The sequence below is a fragment of the Heterodontus francisci genome, chromosome 19 (assembly GCF_036365525.1).
Source record: "Heterodontus francisci isolate sHetFra1 chromosome 19, sHetFra1.hap1, whole genome shotgun sequence".
Lineage (NCBI taxonomy): Eukaryota > Metazoa > Chordata > Chondrichthyes > Heterodontiformes > Heterodontidae > Heterodontus > Heterodontus francisci.
This window is the reverse complement of record NC_090389.1, coordinates 76561951-76582314: the sequence shown is the minus strand read 5'-3', so window position 1 is coordinate 76582314 and position 20364 is coordinate 76561951. Positions and strand designations below refer to the sequence as shown.

Here is a 20364-nt window from a genome sequence, read left to right as displayed (position 1 = left end):
TTCTAACATTATTCAGTTCTGATGAAGCGTCACTGACCTGAAACGTTGACTCTGCTTCTCTCTCCACAGACCTGCGGAGTATTTCCAGCATTTCTTGTTTTTTTATATTCTTTTTCTCCTTCTGCAATCTTCCACCAGTCCGCTGGCGGACTACAGCTCCCGCCACACCTGGCGCGAGGCAGGGGGCGGTTTGGCGGTTGCGAGAGGGAGCGCGGTGATTGGCTGGCTGTGTGGAGCGTGCCGAGTTCAAACTGCATTGAGTGGGGGGGACGGTTGGGAGTTGCATTCAGTGAGGAGCTCGCGCGTTTGTGTGGAGGAACCTTAGCGGCATTATCGCACCGTGCCTCAAACAGGTAAAGAGGCGGCCGGGGGGGGGGAAAGGTAGTTTAAATCGGATAGAGGAATGTATGCTTCAGACCCAGGGGAAGAAAAGGCGCTTTCTAACCCCGGCCACAGCAAATTCCCCAAGTTTTGGCTCAGCTTTAATAGCCAGAGCGAGCCTGGACTACTTCCTGTGGAATGCCAGCCGCGGCTCCTCTCAGCTGCAGAGAGGGGGCCTTTTATACCTCGCGGTGGGTCTCCAAGGGAACCCAGTTCCATGGGATGTACTGTCTGTTTCCTCGTTCCTTGCCATCAGCTCCCATTCAGAAAATTCCTGGACGAAACGAAGTCAGACCATTGCCTGTAGTAATTGCAGCTTTAAACGCAAGACATCCACTCTGTTTTTCTTTTAAAGGGAAGCTAATTGCAAGTACACAACCTACGAGGATTCAATATTATTGCCAGTGCTCTTGCACATACCGCCAACAATCGATGAAATAAATCCGGAGCTACCAAAAATATATATAACTAACCAAATTGCATTAGAGAGACAGATGGGCTGTCAGGAGACTCGCGGGTCACCGGATAGCTCTCATTTATTTGCAAACTGCAGTTAGAATGGTGTCAGATTAAACTGCATTGCGGATTTTAGGAGAAATCGAGTCAGGAACAAAATGAATACCTAAGCAAATAGTAAATCAAACGTTTTTTCAGTCTAACAAAGATTGTTACATACTCAGCAGACCCATTCCAGCATTTATGACGATTTCAGATCACTGATAAAATGTGATGTAGTGTAAAATGTTATTTACTGTCCTTTTCTTGATTTGTGTTTGTGCGTATCTTTTGGAACTATGGTTTTGTTTATTTGGTTGCCCTCCATAATCAAAATTTGAGGTCTTCTGCTAAATTGAGCAAACTTGTACACAATATTACTAAGATTAAATTTTTGGAAATGTCAATTTTATTTCCTTTGAGAGAGGGTTGCACCAACCTTAAATACCTTTCCTGATCCCCTACACTTTCATCTCCAACTTGTGTGAGGAGCTCTTGGACTTATTTGTTACAAAAGTTGATAACATCCGTTCAGCTGCTTCTGCTTTCCCCCTTCTCTTTAAAGTCAAACCTGTTTCCCCCCCCCAACCCCTACGCTGAGCCCTGAACCCTCTTCCCTCTCGCTTATCTCTTTCGTCTAAGCTCATCTTACTCATGAAATTCACATCCTCTTTTCTGAAGTCAATTCCCACTAAACCTCTGGCCACCCAAGCTAGATGCCACTAAATGGTTCCATTTCCTCTGATATTGACCACCTTCCTTTCAATACTGCTGTCATCAATCCCTTCTTTCAAACAAAACCCTTGAGCTTATCTGTCTTTGCAAAATGTCACTCCATCTACAACCTCTCCTCCTTTTCCACTACAGGCACTAAGTAAATGCAAGAGGTTGGAGAAAATTGCAACATTATGGAATGAGTGTTACTGGTAATATCTTGTATTGCAAATTACAGAAGGAGATAAATTTTCCTTTATAGAAAGTGATGAACTACATAGTGGAATGATAGCATTGTAGTAATGTTACTGGACTAGTAATCCAAAGGCCCAGACTAATCTTCCTGAGACATGGGTTCAAATCACACCACGGCAGCAAGTGGAATTTAAATTCAATTAATTAATAAATCTGGAATAAAAAGCTGGTCACAGTAATGGTAACCTTGAAACTACCAGATTGCCTTAAAACCCATCTGGTTAACTAATGTCCTTGGGGAAGGAAATCTGCTGTCCTTGCCCAGTCTGGCTTACATGTGAGTCCAGACACATGTCAATATGGTTGACGTTTAACTGCTTTCTGAAGTGTCCCAGCAAGCTACATACTTGTATCAAACTGCTACAGAAAAGTCAAAATAAGAATAAAACTGAATGGATCATCTGGCATCAACAAAGGCACACCTTGTCCAGTTTACCCTGCAAAGTCGTCCTCATGAACATCTGGGACTAGTGCCAAAATTGAGAGAGTTGTCCCATGGACGGGTGAAGTAGCAGCCTGGCATAGTCATACTCATTGGATAATACCTTAGTCAATGCCCTGGACTCCTCCATCACCATCCCTGGTAATGTCCTGTCCCACTGCTAGGACAGACCCAGCAGAGGTGACACAGTGGTATACATTCAGGAGCGAGTGACTCTCGGAGTCCTCAACGATGACTCTGGACCCCATGAAGCTTCATGGCATCAGGTCAAAATTGGGCAAGGAAACCTCCTGCTGATTACCACCTATTTCCCTCCCTCAGCTCATGTATCAGTACTCCTCCATGTTGAATGCCACTTAAAAGAAGCAGTAAGGGTAGCAAGGGCACAGAATGTACTCTATGTGGGGGACTTCAATGTCCATCACATAGAGTAGCTCAGTAGCAACACTGCTGGCCAAGTCCTGAAGACATATTTGCCAGACTGGGCCTGCAGTGGGTGATGAGAGAATCAACAAGAGGGAAAAGCCTACTTGACCTCAGCCTCACCAGTCTGTCGCAGATGCATCTGTCCATGACAGTATTGGTAGGAGTGACCACCGCGTGGTCCTTGTGGAGACAAAGACCTGTCTTTACACTGAGAACGTTCTGTCATGTGTGGCACTACCATCGTGTTAAATGGAATAGATTCAGAACAGATCTGGCAGCTCAGAACTGGGCATCCATGAAGTGCTGCGAGACATCAGAAGCAGCAGAATTGTATTCAACCACAATCTGGAACCTCATGGCCTGGCATATCCCTCACTGTACCATTACCATCAACCAGGGGATCAACCCTCATTCAATGAGGCGTGCAGGAGAGTATACTAAATAGCGGGTGTGGCATGTGAGACAACCAACAGATTAGATCAAAGCTCTGCAGTGCTGCCACATTCAGTCATGAATGGTCATAGAGAGGTACAACACTGAAAGTGGCAACGTGGTGGCTAATTAAACAACTAAACAGAGGAGGAGGTTCCACAACCATCTCAATGATGGGGGAGCCCAGCATATCAGCGCAAAAGGCTGAAGCATTTGCAACCATCTTCAGCCTGAAGTGCTGAGTGGGTGATCCATCTCTGCCTCATCTTGAGGTCCCAGGCATCACAGATGCCAGGCTTTAGCCAATTTAATTCACTCCATGTGATATCAAGAAACAATTAAAGGCACTGGATACAGCAAAGGCAATGGGCTGTGATAACATCCCAGCTGTACTACTGAAGACTTGTGCTCCAGAACTTGTGCTCTGAGCAAAACAGTACAACACTGGCATCTTCCCAACAATGTGGAAAATTGCCCAGATATGTCCTGTCCACAAAAAGCATAACTAATCCATTCCAGCCAATTACTGGCCCATCTCTTTAATCTCAATCATCAACAAAGTGGTGGAAGGTATCATCAACAGTGCTATCAAGCAGCACTTACTCAGCAATAACCTGCTTGCCGATGCTCAGCCTTGGTCCGAACATGAACAAAAGAGCTGAATTCCAGAGGTGAGGTGAGAGTGACTGTCCTTGGCATCGAAGCAGCATTTGACCAAGTGTGGCATCAAGGCAAAATTGAAGTCAAAAGGAATCAGGGGGAAAACTCTCCACTGGTTGGAGTCATACCTTGTGCAAAGGAAGATGATTGTGGTTGTTGGAGGCCAGTCATCTCAGTCCCAGGACATTGCTGCAGGAGTTCCTCAAGGTAGTGTCCTCTGCCCAACCATCTTCAGCTGCTTCATCAATAACCTTCTGTCATAAGGTCAGCAGTGGGGATGTTTGCTGATAATCGCACAGTGTTCAGTACCATTTGCAACTCCTCAGATACTGAAGCAGTCTGTGCCTGCACGCAGCAAGACCTGGACAACATTTAGGCTGATAAGTGGCAAGTAACATTGCCTGGCACTTGTGTGGTGTGAATGACCATCTCCAACAAGAGAGAATCTAGCCATCTCCCCATGACATTCAATGGCATTACCATTGCAGAATCCCCCAACGTCAACATCCTGAGGGTTACCATTGACTAGAAGCTGAAATGGACCAACCACATAAAAACTGTGGCTACAAGCACAGGTCAGAGGTTAGGAATTCTGTGGCAAGTAACCCACTTGACTCCCAAAAGCCTGTCCACCATCAACAAGGCATAAGTCAGGAGTGTGATGGAATACTCTCCATTTGACTGGATGGGTGCAGCTCCAACAACATTCAGTAAGCTCGACACTAGCTGGGCTGATGCAGCCCACTTGATCAGCACCCCATCCACCAGCTTAAACATTTACTCCCTCCACGGCGCACAGTAGTAGCATTATGTACCATTTACACAATGTACTGCAGCAACTTACCAAGACTCCTTCAACAGCACCTTCTAAACCTGTGACTTCTACCACCTAGAAGGACAAGGGCAGCAGATGCATGGGAACACTGCCACCTGAAAGTCCCCTCCAAGCCACACAACATCCTTACATGGAACTATATCGCCATTCCTTCACTGCTGGATCAAAATCCTGAAACTTCCTTCCCAGGAGCACAGTGGGTGTACCTATACCACATAAACTGCAACAGTTCAAGAAGACGCCTCACCACCACACTCTCCAGGGCAAGTAGGGATGGGCAACAAATGCTGGCCTTGCCAGTGACACCTGTATCCCAAGAATGAATGAAGAAAAATTATGAAACTTAGCAGGTCTGTGTCCAAAATTTGTAAGATAAACAGTAGGTCAGATTTACTGCGATCTGCAACATACGCTGTAAACTTAAAGTGCAGTGGCTCAACCTTTTTTTATTTGGATGTTTAAGAAAAATAAATCATGCTAAGTTTTGTCATGAGGTTTTTTTTATTGAAGGCTAAGAATTCTGTGTGTTTTTAAAAAGGCTGAGAAAGAGGATTTTTCTGTGAACATTGAAAGCTGAGACTTGGTGTTTGAACTGAATGGGACAGACTGAAAGACACCTGCTCCAAACAACAGCAAGGGAAAATGACAGGCCTCATGACTTATTGTTAGTGTTCAGTTTCACTTTGCTTTGTGAAAGACCAGTGCCAGACAGGCAGGAGGCAGAACAAACTGTCTGGGACCTGTTTTGTGCAGAGTACAGAAAAAGATCTCTCCCTGCAAAAGAAGGCTTGCCTCTCTTGTAAAAAGAAATTCTACATTTTGAGGTGGTGGCTGTGGTCTGCCTGGAGAGAGAAAAAAGAGCCCGGGAGAGGAAAAGATGAGTTGTTACTCTCTGGAGGAAGGCTGCTTTGCTGAGAGGAAGCCCTGCATTTCTAAAGGAAGCAGATTCCCATTTCCTCCAGTCTCTGAAAAGTCTCTGCCTCTTATGTTTTGGGAGATCCTGAAAGCTTCTATTGCTAGACTGCTTTTTCAAAACCCAGGTAGTCCTGTTGCTACACCCTTTGCTGAAAGATCTGTGTGACGCCGGCTGCAGACCAAGTGTCGTGAATGCCTACCCATCTCAAACTTCTTCAACCTCGCCTGGAGAGACTTTGAGTGGCATCCACCTATTCGGCTCTGGGATACCTCACCGACCTGGAAATATCTTACCAGAACGTGATAACCTAATTATTTTGTTATGCCTAAGAAACTGCTGTAATCTGAAAACATCCTTTTCTCCTGGATAACCGTTTTTTTAATGTGTGTGTGTGTGTGTGTATGTATGTACGGGCGTGAGGGTTAGGAAGAATAAGAAGCTTTGAAAGAATCTTTTCACATGTAGAGTTATCTCATTATTGTTTAAGACCTAGTTTATTAATACTTAATTTTGTTGTTTAAACAAACCTGGTGTGGTGTGCTTTATCCTGGGGGACAAATAGTGTTTAATTTGGCTATTTTCTGGTAGGTGGGAAACTTTACTAATATGCTATGACCTGTGGAGTAGTGGGATTGAATTAACAGTGCATTACTCCCACCTTGGTCCTAACAGTATATCTAATCCAAAGACAGCCTGGAATTGTCCATTATAAACTCTTTAAAAGGCTTCTTCTGTCCTGCTACAGAGACATTGGTGCTGGAGAGATTTACATTTCACTTCAGCATTGAGCTTTTCTGCAGATGTTCACATGTTTTACATAGAATTGGATCTCCAATTTCCTGTAAACTTAGCTACTTATCATTTTTTGCAAATTTGTAAGTCTTGAATAATTCAGACCTTCCCCTCCCGCCTTTGTGTTTTAGATTGTACTGTCTGTATTCACAGTTCATCTGTTATGTTTCATCTCGATTTGCAGTACAATTGTGAAAGGTGCAAAGTTAACTTTCTAAACTTAACTTAAAATTCTTGGTCCACTTTCACATTTTTAGAATGAAGAAAGAGCTATCAGTCCACTCTTTAGTGAAGATTTCACATGCATTGGGCCACTGTTTAGCCATGCTTTATGCTTATTTAAAATCGTGAACACATACAATACTTTGACAGTATAGAGATGGCAGTATAAACTGCTGCTTTAAACTGTTCAATACAGGTTCTGTTCTCAGTATAACTGCAGCCCAGTAAGCATTTTTTGTGTTATGAAACAGTCAACTTGTGCCTGTCCCCTTTAAAACGAACTATTAATGGCAACCCTGACTTTTCCAGTGGAGTTGTAGATTAACTGGAATGGTATAACTTCCTTTGGAGGCACTAAGGACCACCTAAATAAGTGAATTTTTCCTGTATGACAGAGGCAAATATATCTCGTTGCCCTTTCTGGCTGCTGTATTTATAATACTATCTATGTAAGCCAGCAATATGTATTTCACTTCTGACTCGCACAGATCTTTCCCAGTTCTCTTATAATAAAGCAGGAATCTCACCAATTAACAATTGTAAAAGTTAACTAAGAGCTGTGATATTTTATTTAATCCCATTATGTTAATTTTCAATATTTTGTTTACTGTAGGTAACATCATTGAGGTTTCTGGTTTGGTGGAGTTTGAGTGTAATTGTGGAGAATGAATTGAATTAACATTAACCTATTAGTGCTTCCAAATGCTCCTTTTATTTATGAAATAGCATTGAAAATGCTGGATATTCATTGGTCAGTCAGCATTTGTAAAGAGAAACACCAGGTTACTGGACTATGGGGAGGGGGAAGCCAGAAATTACTGCATCTATTCCAGAGAGGGAGTTCATGTGTTCAATGATTTGCATACTGCTTGGTAGATCTGTTACATGATATAAAAGATCATCTGTGAGATCACGCAGACATTTTGAAAGGACAACAGAATATGCAAATGGTGGAGGGAGTGACAACATACAATAAGGACCCATGTGACAAAAACATGAGGAAAACATAATGGGGAAAAAAAGCTAATGTGCACCAAATAAGTTAAAACAGACAAATGTAAGTGAAACGCAGTAGATCTGCCAACCACAAAAAGAGGAAAAGAATGGGCCTGCACCTTGGGCTTAGACCCCAGCTGATGCCATGCTATGAAAAAGAGCTTTCAACCAGTCAGCATAAATTTGTAAAGCATAGGTCATGCCTGACAAAGCTGTTTGAATTTTTGAAAGAAGAGACTAAAGTAGTGGATAGGGGAATATCTATGGATGTTTATAGGGACTTCCAGAAGGCAGTTGATATAGTCTCTCACAGACTGTTAGCTAAAGTTGAAGTTCATGGAGTTGAAGGCAAGTTATTGACCTGGTTAGAAAATTGGCTGATTGGAAGGGGATGGAGAGTAGGGATAATGGGCAGAATGGAACTAGCGGTAACCTGCAAGGATCTGTGTTGGGGCCTTAACTATTCACTGTATTCATTAATGAATTAGATGGGTTAGAAAGCCACATATCCAAATTTGCTGATGACACAAAGACAGGTGGTGTTGTAAGTGTAAATGGAAGTGTAAAATTCTGAAGAGATATTGATAGAATAAGTGAATAAAACTGTGGCAAATGGATTTCAATGTAGGCAAATGTGAGGTCATCCACTTTGAACTTAAAGAGAATAGTACAAAGCACTTTCTAAATAGTGATAAGCTAGCAACACTGGAAGTCCAAAAGGACTTGGAAATCCAGGTACACGTTCATAAAATATTATGAACAGGTACAGAAAAGAATCAAAAAGGCTAATGGAATGCTGGCCTTTATATCTCGAGGGCTAGAATGCAAGGGGGTAGAAGTCATGCTTTAGCTATTGTTGCGACCGACCGCTCCACTCAAAGCCCCCAATCAAAAATACGATTCTGATTGTGGTGGGTGAAGCGCACCTCCACAGATTGCCTAACATATCATTTTAAACTTTCCAAAATTAAGACCCAGCCAAATTATCCCATCTATTAACCCCCGAATGAGGCTAACCAAACCAGATGTCTTTTAAATCAATAATTAACTGTTTAATTAGAAAAACTAAATTCTTAAACACCACTAAGATATAAACAACATTTAAAATAGAAAAAAATTAGAGTCCATGCAGATTTATGCTCCTGCCGGATTTGGGACATTCCAAGGTTGCTTGAAGTCCTCACAACCGTCCAATGGGGAAAAATGTTCTTCAGTAGAACAGTCCGTAGTCTAATCCAGAAGTCGAAATTGTTGCTTTCCTTCTCCAACGATGAATTTCAACAATTAATAACTTGCAAACACTTCTTCATGAAGCAATTTGGCTTTAGAATTTTTGAGGGATAAAAGATTATCACAGTCTAACTTCCCTTCCTTCAGTTTAAATTATCAGAGATCTCTGTTTTGGCTAACATTTTAGAATTTTGAGAGAGAAAAATAAATAAACAAACTAAATTCTCTTCCTTCAGTTTAAATGGTCTGAGAGCGCTCCTTTCAGGTGCTAACATGCAGCTGTCTGTCTGTGTCCTCAGTTAGAACAATCTGTTTTCACTATAATCCAGTTCAAAATTAAATTGTAACAAATGTATCTCTCTGCTCAGTCCAGTGGCTGTATCCAAGGCAACCAGGATGCACCCTTTGAAGCTGGTTGGTTCCCTCTCTGTAAGGTTGTGTCCAATGGCAAAATGCACCTTCTCGGTAACTCCTGAGGCCTGCTTGTTCTGAAAGCAGTACTGATCCTTTGCTGTCTGAAAGACACACCATATATTTCCCGAAAAAAAACTACAGGATCATAACATATGCAAAGCTCTGTTTAGACTACATCTTGAGTAATGCGAGTAGTTCTGGGCATCACACCTTAGGAAATGTAGATTTTTTTTGAATGATAGAATGGTTAAGCTAGGAGGAAAGATTAAACAAACACTGGTTGTATTCTCTGGAACTTAGAAAGCTAAGGGCTGATTTGGTCAAAGTTTTTGAGATGTTAAGGGCAACAGATAGGGTAGATTGAGAGAAACTATATTTCCGCTAGTTGGGGAGTCTAGGACTAGGGCGCATAGTTTAAAAATTAGAGCCAAACCTTTCAGGAGTGAAATGAAGAAACACTTTTACATACAAAGGGTAGTAGAAGTTTGAAACTCTCTTCCACAAAAGGCAATTGAAGCTAAATCAATTGTAAGTTTTAAATCTGAGATTGATAGATTTTTGTTAGCCAAAGGTATTAAAGGATATGGGGCAAAGCTGGGCATATGGAGTTAGGTCGCAGATCAGCTGTGAGTGGCAGAATAGGCTTGAGAGGCTAAATGGCCTACTCCTGTTCCTACATTCCCATGTAACCTAGGTGTCAACCCATCTCCACTCTGGAGAGGGAGAACATAGAATGTTTTTGGGATAATTTCTTGGAACAATATGTTCTGGATCCAACCAGAGGGCAGGCTATACTAGACCTGGTATTGTGCAATGAGATAGGATTAATTAATGACCTCATAGTTAAGGCACCCCGAGGTAGCAGCCATCATAATATGATTGAATTTTACATTCCGTTGGAGGGAGAGAAGAGTGGGTCCAAGACCAGTATTTTAAACTTAAATAAGGGCAATTATGGGGGTATGAAACCAGAGCTAGCTAAAGTGAACTAGCAAATCTGGTTAAGGGATAGATCAATAGAGATGCAGTGGCACACATTTAAGGGGATATTTCAGAATACACAGAATAGATGCATTTAAATGAGAAAGAAAAATTCCAAAGGTGGGACTCGCCATCTGTGGTTAACTAAAACAGTTAAAGATAGTATCAAACTTAAAGACAAATCCTATAATTGCGCAAAGATGGGAGGGAGGTCAGATGATTGGACAGAATGTAAAAAACAGCAAAGAATGACTAAAAGTTTGACAAGGAAGGTAAAATAAAGTACGAGAGAAAGCTAGCTAGAAATATAAAGACAGATAGTAAGAATTTCTATAGATATTTAAAAAAGAAAAGAGTTAACAAGGTGAGCGTTGGTCCTATAACAAGTGAGTCTGGGGAGTTAATAATGGATAATAGGGGATGGCAGATGAATTGAACAGAGATTTTGCATCAGTCTTCACTATTGAGGATACAAGTAACATCCCAGTATTAGCTGTAAGTGAGCAAATGGAAGAGAGGGAGGAACTCAAGAAAATTACAATCACCAGGGAAGTGGTACTGAACAAATTGTTGGAGCTGTGTGCTGACAAGTCCCCGGGTCCTGATGGACTTCATCCTAAGGTGTTAAAGGAAGTGGCTAGCGAGATAGTTGATGCGTTAGTTTTAATTTTCCTAAATTCCCTAGATTTGGGGAAGGTTCTGTTAGATTGGAAAATAGCAAATGTACCTTCTTTATTCAAAAAGGGAGGGAGACAGAAAGCAGGAAACTACAGGCCAGTTAGCTTAACATCTTTCTTAGGGGAAATGTTAGAAGCTATTATTAAAGACTTTATAGCAGGTCATTTAGAAAAATTCAAGGTAATCAGGCAGAGTCAACATAGTTTTGTGAAAGGCAAACCATGTTTAACCAATTTATTGGAGTTCTTTGAGGGAGTTACATGTGCTGTGGATAAAGGGGAACCGGTGGATGTATTGTACTTAGATTTCCAGAAGGCATTTGATAACATGCCACATCAAAGGTTATTGCAGCAAATAAAAGCTCATGGTGTAGGGGGTAACATATTAATTAACCAATCTTCTATCCATGCCAACAGGAAACAGAGTAGGCATAAATGGGTCATTTTCTGGTTGGCAAGATGTAACGAGTGGTGTGCCACAGGGATCTGTGTTGGGGCCTCAACTTTTTACAATTTATATTAATGACTTCGATGAAGGGACCGAAGGTGTGGTTGCTAAATTTGCTGATGACACAAAGATAGATAGGAAAGTAAGTTGTGAAGAGGACATAAGGAGGCTACAAAGAGATATAGATAGGTTAAGTGAGTGGGCAAAGACCTGGCAAATGGAGTATAATGTGGGAAATTGTCCACTTTGGCAAGAAGCATATTATCTAAATGGTGAGAGATTGCAGAGCTCTGAGATGCAGAGGGATCTGGGTGTCCTAGTGCATGAATCACAAAAGGTTAGAATGCAGGTACAGCAAGTAACTAGGAAATTAGAATGTTAATGTTTATCACAAGGGGAATTGAATACAAAAGTAGGGAGGTTATGCTTCAGCTATACAGGCCATTGGTGAGACCACATCTGGAGTACTGTGTACAGTACTGTTCTCTTTATTTAAGGAAGGATATAATGCGTTGGAGGCAGTACAAAGAAGGTTTACTAGGCTAATACCTGGAATGGGCGGGCTGTCTTATGAGGAAAGATTGGACAGGCTAGACTTGTATCCGCTGGAATTTAGAAGAGTAAGAGGCGATTTGATTGAAACATATAAGATCCTGAGGGCTCTTGACAGGGTGGTTGTAGAAAAGATGTTTCCCCCTGTGGGAGAATCTCGAACTAGAGGTTTTTTTTTTAGATTAGAGATACAGCACTGAAACAGGCCCTTCGGCCCACCGAGCCTGTGCCGAACATCAACCACCCATTTATACTCATCCCATATTCCTACCAAACATCCCCACCTGTCCCTATATTTCCCTACCACCTACCTATACTAGTGACAATTTATAATGGCCAATTTACTTATCAACCTGCAAGTCTTTTGGCTTGTGGGAGGAAACCGGAGCACCCGGAGAAAACCCACGCAGACACAGGGAGAACTTGCAAACTCCACACAGGCAGTACCCGGAATCGAACCCGGGTCCCTGGAGCTGTGAGGCTGCGGTGCCGCCCCTTTCAAGGTCACCCTTTAAAAATAAGGGGTTTCCCATTTAAGACAGATGAGAAATTCTTTGAGGTGGTGAGTCTTTGGAATTCTCTTCTGCAATAGGCGGTGGAAGCAGAGTCTTTGAATATTTTTAAGGCAGCGTTAGATAGATTCTTAATAAACAAGGGGGTGGAAGGTTATCGGGGGTAGGTGGGAATGTGGAGTAATCAGTTCAACCATGAACTTATTGAATGGCAGAGCAGGCTTAAAGGGTTGAGTGGCCTACTCCTCATAGTTCGTATGTCCGTAAGAGCACAGCGTAAAGAGTGAATCAGTTCTCCATTTTGGCAGGTAAGTGGTTGTTTAGCAGAATGTAAGGAGACTAGTGGGGCAAAATCCTTAAAAATAAACTGTGTTGAGATGTTACGATAAAGCTCCAGTAGGGAATTGGTCCTGCACATATATACATTCCTGTCTGTTGTAAAAAATCCTGTTGTTCATCAAACTTGGATACATTCTCTACTTGTAGGGGAGTATGCTTGAGATATTTAATCTTTTGGTGTGGCACTAATTTTTTTTGAAGGAAGTAATTCCTAATCTCTCAAACCTTCATAGCTGAATTATTTTAATTCTCTTTGCCATTTAACTAGTGACTGAACTTTGCAGCTGTAGATTGATTATAGAACTACCACTCCTTCCAAAAATATAGTTATGTTTCCCATGAAAATGCAATCACCTAAAAAAAAATCAAGTTAGGAATCTCTAGGGCTCTGCTAGGTCATTGATGGATGGTGTTTTATGGACAGGCTTAATCCTTGGATGTTTACAGGATGTTATTAACAATGGAATCTTTCAAAGAAAAAAGGTTCCATGGATTGCAGGCCTCAAAATTAAGATGCAGAAACTAATGATATAAATTGCTAATCTGCCAATTTAACAAAGTAAATAGTGTGCTTTCCCCAACGATGCAAATTTACATCTCTTTTATGGTACAATGTGCATTAATTATTTTTTGCATCTTGCTTTTAATTATGAACATGAATTATAATTACTGTAAAGCAAGTTGCTTGGTATTTAGAACAGCTATAAATTGTGTAATTCTGTAGGCAAAATTCATCTAATTTTCTGAAGGTAAAAGTCAACTGACCAGAAATTTCTTCAGAAAGACAGAAAATAGGCTGCCCTGGAGTTTATTGCAAATGGTTGCTGTGACAACAATGTGACCTAGGCCCTGTATTTTACGTAAACACAAGTGCAGAAGTGCTGGGAGTTTTTTTTTAAACTGCAAACACAAGAAGCTCTGTGTTTAGGAGCACAGTGTGGTACTGACATTCAAATATATTCGGTGAGTTATTCTCCCATGGTCCAGGCATTTGATGTTTTATTTGGAATTTATGGTGATGCTGTGTACTGAAAGTATAGGGTTGCTGAGCGTGAAGCAGTTTGAGATTGCATAATACATGAATCTGCATTCATATATTTGTCTTTAGGAACAGTAGCAGTGCGAGAGCATTTGTACCCACTTTGGATCATGCAGGAAGAATACCAGAAGCCTACAGTTATTATCATTCTAATTGTATAGAATTAGAATTGCTTTTTAGAAAGGCCATGAGGATCAATTATATTGCTGTTGTGATTATAACAGAAAAGTAATACATTTAGCTTGGATAGAGTGAGTGTGGCAGAGATGGAACCTGTGAGTCACTTACTTTTAGGCTTGTGGCTGCGTCGTTGCAGTCTATGCACGTCTATCTTTTGTACAATTCAACTGAGTCAGGCATTGACAGCATCGTGAAGACTTCTTGAACAACTAAGCACTTTGGAACAAGCAGTACCAAAGCTAATCAAAAGATTGCTCAAGCATATATTGCACAGGATTTATTCTTTCGATCTGTAGTCCTGTACTGCACTGCCTTGTGAGAGTCTGCGGAAGTTTAACTCTTCAAATTCTCGCTTTCTTTCATTTTCTACGTACGCCTTTTCTAACCTGGCATGGCACAAAAGTAATTATACAATTAATTACTGACTGGGCTGCAGAGACTTATAACCTTTGGATTAGAATCTATATAACTTGGAAAAAACTAATGGTACAAAAATGTTTAAAATTAGCATTATTGAAATGATGCTGAGCATAATTGTTGCTGCTCATGGTTGCATTACAGTCCATTTAATCATTCACATTGAATAATGCAATATTTTTATATAAACACTTTTTTTTATAAAGAGTGTCTGCATTAGGGTACATCATCCTAATATTTGGCAGTGAGCTGTTACATTTTGTGCATTTGCTTTAAACTAGGGATGCTTAGATCTGGATTTATGTGATAGGAAGGAGTATTTCATTATAGTTCTATGTTTTGTGTAGGTTGCATGTTTTTCTGCCTGTCTGGCCAAAAAAAAATTACTGGTCTGACTTTTCTTGTGGTTTAGGAAGTGAAAATATATTTAGTTCTTTTAAATTATATCTGTGGTATGAAAGGTTATTTTTAATCAAGAGATAATATAGATGACTTGACCTTGGGTCATATTTATTGCTGTAGTTGAATTGACTTTGGTATGTTGGGAAGTTTCTCTTGAGATCTTTGATGGTGTACATCCCATAACGCTAAAAGGTGAGTGTGCTAAGCATTCCTGGTTTTCACTAAGTGGATTATTTTCCATACCTTGCTTCCCATTCTTAGTTATTTTTCCCCCAGATCCTTGCCCCTGCCATGCTAATCCTCCAAATCTTTGCCGTTTTCTTTCTGTTTCTTTGGATAAGGTATTCATTGATCTTAGGTGAGGTACCTGCCAGATAAATGGAGGATATTTACGACATATTTATTATAGACTACAAATCAATGTGCTTGTTCTGAGTCACCCTTTGCTGACTCTGTTATGTTAACATATGTAGATGTCATATGAAACTAACTACGACACATCCTTGAGGTTTGGCCACCTGTTTTTGCAACATTTCATGGGTATGTAGAAAGATTAACGTCAAGGATGGGATATTAGTGAAAGCTGTTTTCAAGAGTTTTCTTTTGGGCTAAGTGATTTGTTACGGAGAGATGGGAAGTGGCATGGGTGATTTCCACTTTTCACCTCTCAACTGACCACAGTATTTTGAAAAGTTTTTTAGTCCAAGTGTTTTCAGGGTCAAATAAATAGACAAATGGCAGGTTTTCTCACAGGTTAAAAAGAAAGATAAATATTTATTTTTACACTAACTGAAAAATGTTCGACTTCACCATTCATGCATTCACACACACATCTACACATACAAAAGATAGAGAGTAGAGTGGTAGCATGCAGTTAGTCCAATTGTTGTAAAAGAGTATGCTGGTTTAAAAAACCTTTAGAAACCTTTTGGGAGGAAATCTTTAAGCGGTGCAGGTCTGAATGTTCATTGTCTTGAAAAGACTCCACTGTCGCAGGCTCCTTGTGGTTAAGCCTCAATCCAAAGTTGATAGTGGGGAATCCTGATTCGCTATCGCAGATGGGGAGTTCCAAAGTTACCTTGCAACTTCTCCGCTGCAGTAGTTAAAAGATGTTGTTAGCAGGGTTCCTGCTTAGCTGGAACTGTCTCACAGCTGTTCTGGCTGGAAAAGGCCACCTCTGCAGTTTTTTTCTCTCTTTCTGTCTCTCTCACACCCATTTAAGGTAGAAAATTGTCAGGTTGGTGTGTTGGTCAGGTGACTAAGGGCTTTCTCCCCTTGGGTGATTCATACACTGTTCCACTGTTGGCTGAATGTGGTTCATTTCCTACACTCAATCATCAGTAAAATGATGGAAGGTGTCATCAACAGTGCCATCAAGCAGCACTTGCTTAGCAATAACCTGCTCGGTGACGCTCAGTTTGGGTTCCGCCAGGGCCAGTCAGCTCCTGACATCATTACAGCCTTGGTTCAAACATGGACAAAAGAGCTCAACTCAAGAGGTGAGGTGAAAGTGGCTGCCCTGGACATCAAGGCAGCATTTGACCAAGTATGGCATCAAGGAGCCCTCGCAAAACTAAGGTCAATGGGAATCAGGGGGAAAACCCTCCACTGGCTGAAGTCATACCTACCGCAAAGGAAAATGGTTGTGGCTGTTGGAGGTCAATCACCTGAGCTCCAGGACATCACTGCAGGAGTTCCTCAGGGAAGTGGCCTAGGTCCAACCATCTTCAGCTGCTTCATCAATGACCTTCCTTCAATCATTAAGGTCAGAAGTGGGGATGTTCGCTGATTGCAAAATGTTCAGAACCATTCATGACTCCTCCAATACTGAAGCAGTCCATGTAGAAATGCAGCAAGACTTGAACAATATCCAGGCTTGGCGATAAGTGGCAAGTAACACTCGCGCCACACAAGTGCCAGGCAATGACCATCTCCAACAAGAGAGAATCTAACTATCTCCCCTTGACATTCAATGGCATTACCATCGCTGAAATGCCCCACTATCAACATCCTAGGGGCTACCATTGACCAGAAACTGAACTGGAGTAGCCATGTAAATACCGTGGCTACAAGAGCAGGTCAGAGGCTTGGAATCCTGCGGCGAGTAACTCACCTCCTGACTCCCCAAAGCCTGTCCACCATCTACAAGGCACAAGTGAGGAGTGTGATGGAATACTCTGCACTTGCCTGGATGGGTGCAGCTCCAACAACAGTCGAAGCTCGACACCAACAAGGACAAAGCAGCCTGCTTGATTGGCACCTCATCTACAAACATTCACTCCCTCCACCACCGATGCACAGTGGCAGCAGTGTGTACCATCTACAAGATGCACTGCAGCAACGCACCAAGGCTGCTCAGACAGCACCTTCCAAACCCGCGACCTCTACCAACTAGAAGTGCAAGGGCAGCAAATGCATGGGAACACCACCACCTGCAAGTTCACCTCCAAGTCACACGCCATCCTGACTTGGAACTATATCGCAGTTCCTTCACTGTCGCTGGGTCAAAATCCTGGAACTCCCTTCCTAACAGCACTGTGGGTGTACCTACCCCACATGGACTGCAGCAGTTCAAGAAGGCAGCTCACCACCACCTTCAACAAGGGCAATTAGGGATGGGCAATAAATGCTGGCCTGGCCAGCGATGCCCACTTCCCATGAATGAATAATACATTTTTTTTTGATATTTCACATTATTTTGGCCTTGGCTTCGGAGTCAGTCTGTCTGAAAAGGTCCCTGTTAGTTCCATTCCTGCAGGTAGGAGTTGTTAGCATGGAATGGGCCATTTTTCCATGTTTTTCCCAAAGCTAATTCAGATGTGGATAATGAGGTTCGACTTCAACAGACAAGCACGTTTATTGACAGTACAGGAGGACTCACATGAACTCTACTCCACTTTGTGGCACAGATGTGTCCTTTTTTTGTAGTTTTGTTCAACAGTTGACTTTTATTTCATAATTCCTCCAGTTCATTTCATATTTCGTCACTGTTCCCATTGTGAGCATGATACATTTTTTAAAAATTCAGTGCTCGTCACCATAGAAATCATTCTTTGCCAATTATAGTAGTAGCTCTAGTTATTACAGAATGTCCTGCTGTCCAGTTGGGTAAATCGATGTATATCTCCACCCTTAGCTATGGTATATATATTTGGGGTCATAATGGGTTAAAAATGTTGAGTCTTGTGGTAGTCCTATTTCCCGTGGGTCAAGGTCATGGGTTCATGTTCTACTCCAGAGCATTGGGCCAAATTTTCAAAATGGGGTCGGGATCCCGACGCCTGGTGGATTTTCGGGTCCCGACCCCGTGCCTCAGCTGCATTGCTAACGCAAAGCGATCTTTAAATGTTAATGCCCTAATTGAGCAGAGGGCAGATTGTGAGCAGCAAAGACAGGTGGCAGCCATGATGGGGCCTGCTGCTGCCTTGCCGCAGAGAGCAGGAAGCTCGTTGGAAGGACAGCAGATTAAAGAGATGAGACAGCGCCTTTAAAATGTCCTGCACTTGGTCTGGTGCAAGATGCTCATGGAAGTTGTAATGTTTTGGGCTCGACAGTAAAGTTTTCCCTCTGCCCACTGTGACCCTGACAGCTGTGCACTATTGTGCACCAGACAGGCCGGGTTTGCCAGAATCCCAATTGAAATTCAAATGTGGACCCCTACAACCCCTTAACAAGCTCCATGAGCTTAATGGGCCGTTAATTGGAGGTGAGCAGATTCCTTGTTTCCTCTTCACCCGCCCTCACATTGAGAATGGCAGACTGTCCCGGAGGCGTTGGGTTCTGGAGACAATCTCCAGGACCACGATTTTAAAACCCCAACCCCCACTAGCGTCGCTGGCAAGGCCAGCATTTATTGTGCATCTTTAGCTGCCCTCGAGAAGGTGACAGCAGGCCAGTGCCTTGTAGGTACACACACACCCACAGTGGTGTTAGGGCAGGAGTTTTTGGATTTTGACTCAGTTAGTGAAGATACAGCAATTATATTTCCAAGTCAGGATGCTGAGTGATTTTGGAGGGGAAGTTCCCTGCTGTCCTTGTTCTTCTAGTTGGTAGAGGTTGCAGATGTGGAAGGTGCTGTCGAAGGAGCCTTGGCAAGTTCCTGCAGTGCATCTTGTATATGGTACATACTGTGCACCAGTGGTGGAGGGAGTAAATGTTTAAGGTGGAGAATGGGGTGCCAATCAGTTGGGCTGCTTTGTCCTGGATGGTGTCAACCTTCCTGAGTGGAGCTGCACTCATCCAGGTAAGTGGGGAGTATTCCATCTCACTCCTGGCTTGTGCCTTGTGGATGGCAGACAGGCTTTGGGGGAGTCGGGAGGTGAGTTACTCTCTGCAAAATTCCCTGCCTCTGACCTGCTCTTGTAGCTACGGTATTTATATGGCTAGTCCAGTTAGGTTTCTTGTCGATGGTAACCTCCAGGATGTTGGTGGGGGATTCATGATGATGGTAATGCTGTTGAATGTCATGGGAAAAGGGTTAGATTCTCTTTTGTTGGAGATGGTAATTGACTCTTACTTGTGTGCACAAATATTAGTTATTCAAGAATGAGATGTTTTGTTTTGAATAATGTTTGATGTATGACCAGTGCTGCCATTTCAGTGTTTGTAGGTTGTACATGAGTACCTTAAGTTGCTTTTAGTGGAGTAATTCTTCTTTCTTCTTCTTCTTTCTTCTTCCCCTTTCTTCTTCTTCTTTCTTCTTCCCCTTTCTTCTTCTTCTTCTTCCTCCTCCCCTTCTTCCCCTTTCTTCTTCTTCTTCCTCCTCCCCTTTCTTCTTCCCCTTTCTTCTTCCTCCTCCCCCTTCTTCCCCTTTCGTCTTCTTCCTCCTCCTTCTTCTTCCTCCTCCCCTTTCTTCTTCTTCTTCTTCCTCCTCCCCCTTCTTCCCCTTTCTCCTTCTTCTTCCTCCTCCCCCTTCTTCCCCTTTCTTCTTCTTCTTCCTCCTCCCCTTCTTCTTCCCCTTTCTTCTTCTTCTTCCTCCTCCCCCTTCTTCTTCTTCCTCCTCCCCCTTCTTCTTCCCCTTTCTTCTTCTTCCTCCTCCTCCCCCTTCTTCTTCCCTCTTCTTCTTCTTCTTCTTCCTCCTCCCCTTCTTCCCCTTTCTTCTTCTTCTTCCTCCTCCCCTTTCTTCTTCCTCCTCCCCTTCTTCCCCTTTCTTCTTCTTCTTCCTCCTCCCCTTTCTTCTTCCTCCTCCCCTTCTTCCCCTTTCTTCTTCTTCTTCCTCCTCCCCTTTCTTCTTCCCCTTTCTTCTTCTTCTTCCTCCTCCCCTTCTTCTTCCCCTTTCTTCTTCTTCTTCTTCCTCCTCCCCCTTCTTCTTCTTCCTCCTCCCCCTTCTTCTTCCCCTTTCTTCTTCTTCCTCCTCCTCCCCCTTCTTCTTCCCCTTTCTTTTTCTTCCTCCTCTTCCTCCTCCTCCCCTTCTTCTTCCTGTTCCTCCTCCTCCCCTTCTTCTTCCTCCCCCTTGTCTCAAGAGACAATGGGTAAGTGCCTGGAGGTAGTCAGTGGTTTATGAAGCAGCGCCTGGAGTAGATATAAAGGCCAATTCTAGAGTGGCAGACTCTTCCACGGGTGATGCAGATAAAATTGGTTGTCGGAGCTGTTACACAGTTAGCTCTT

General features: G+C 42.5%; 1 protein-coding gene across 3 annotated transcripts in view; it reads left to right on the top strand.

Annotated features, from left to right (window-relative positions):
* Positions 1-268: 268 nt before the first annotated feature.
* Positions 269-20364, top strand: part of spdl1 (spindle apparatus coiled-coil protein 1) — a 60631-nt gene continuing 40535 nt past the window's right edge. For 2 of the 3 annotated variants that reach the window (XM_068052034.1, XM_068052036.1), the window contains exon 1: positions 269-353. The gene's annotated coding sequence lies outside the window, so the exon portion shown is untranslated. Of the gene's footprint in view, positions 354-13629; positions 13683-20364 lie in introns of those variants that run through there. The other variant, XM_068052035.1, reaches the window with a different exon arrangement.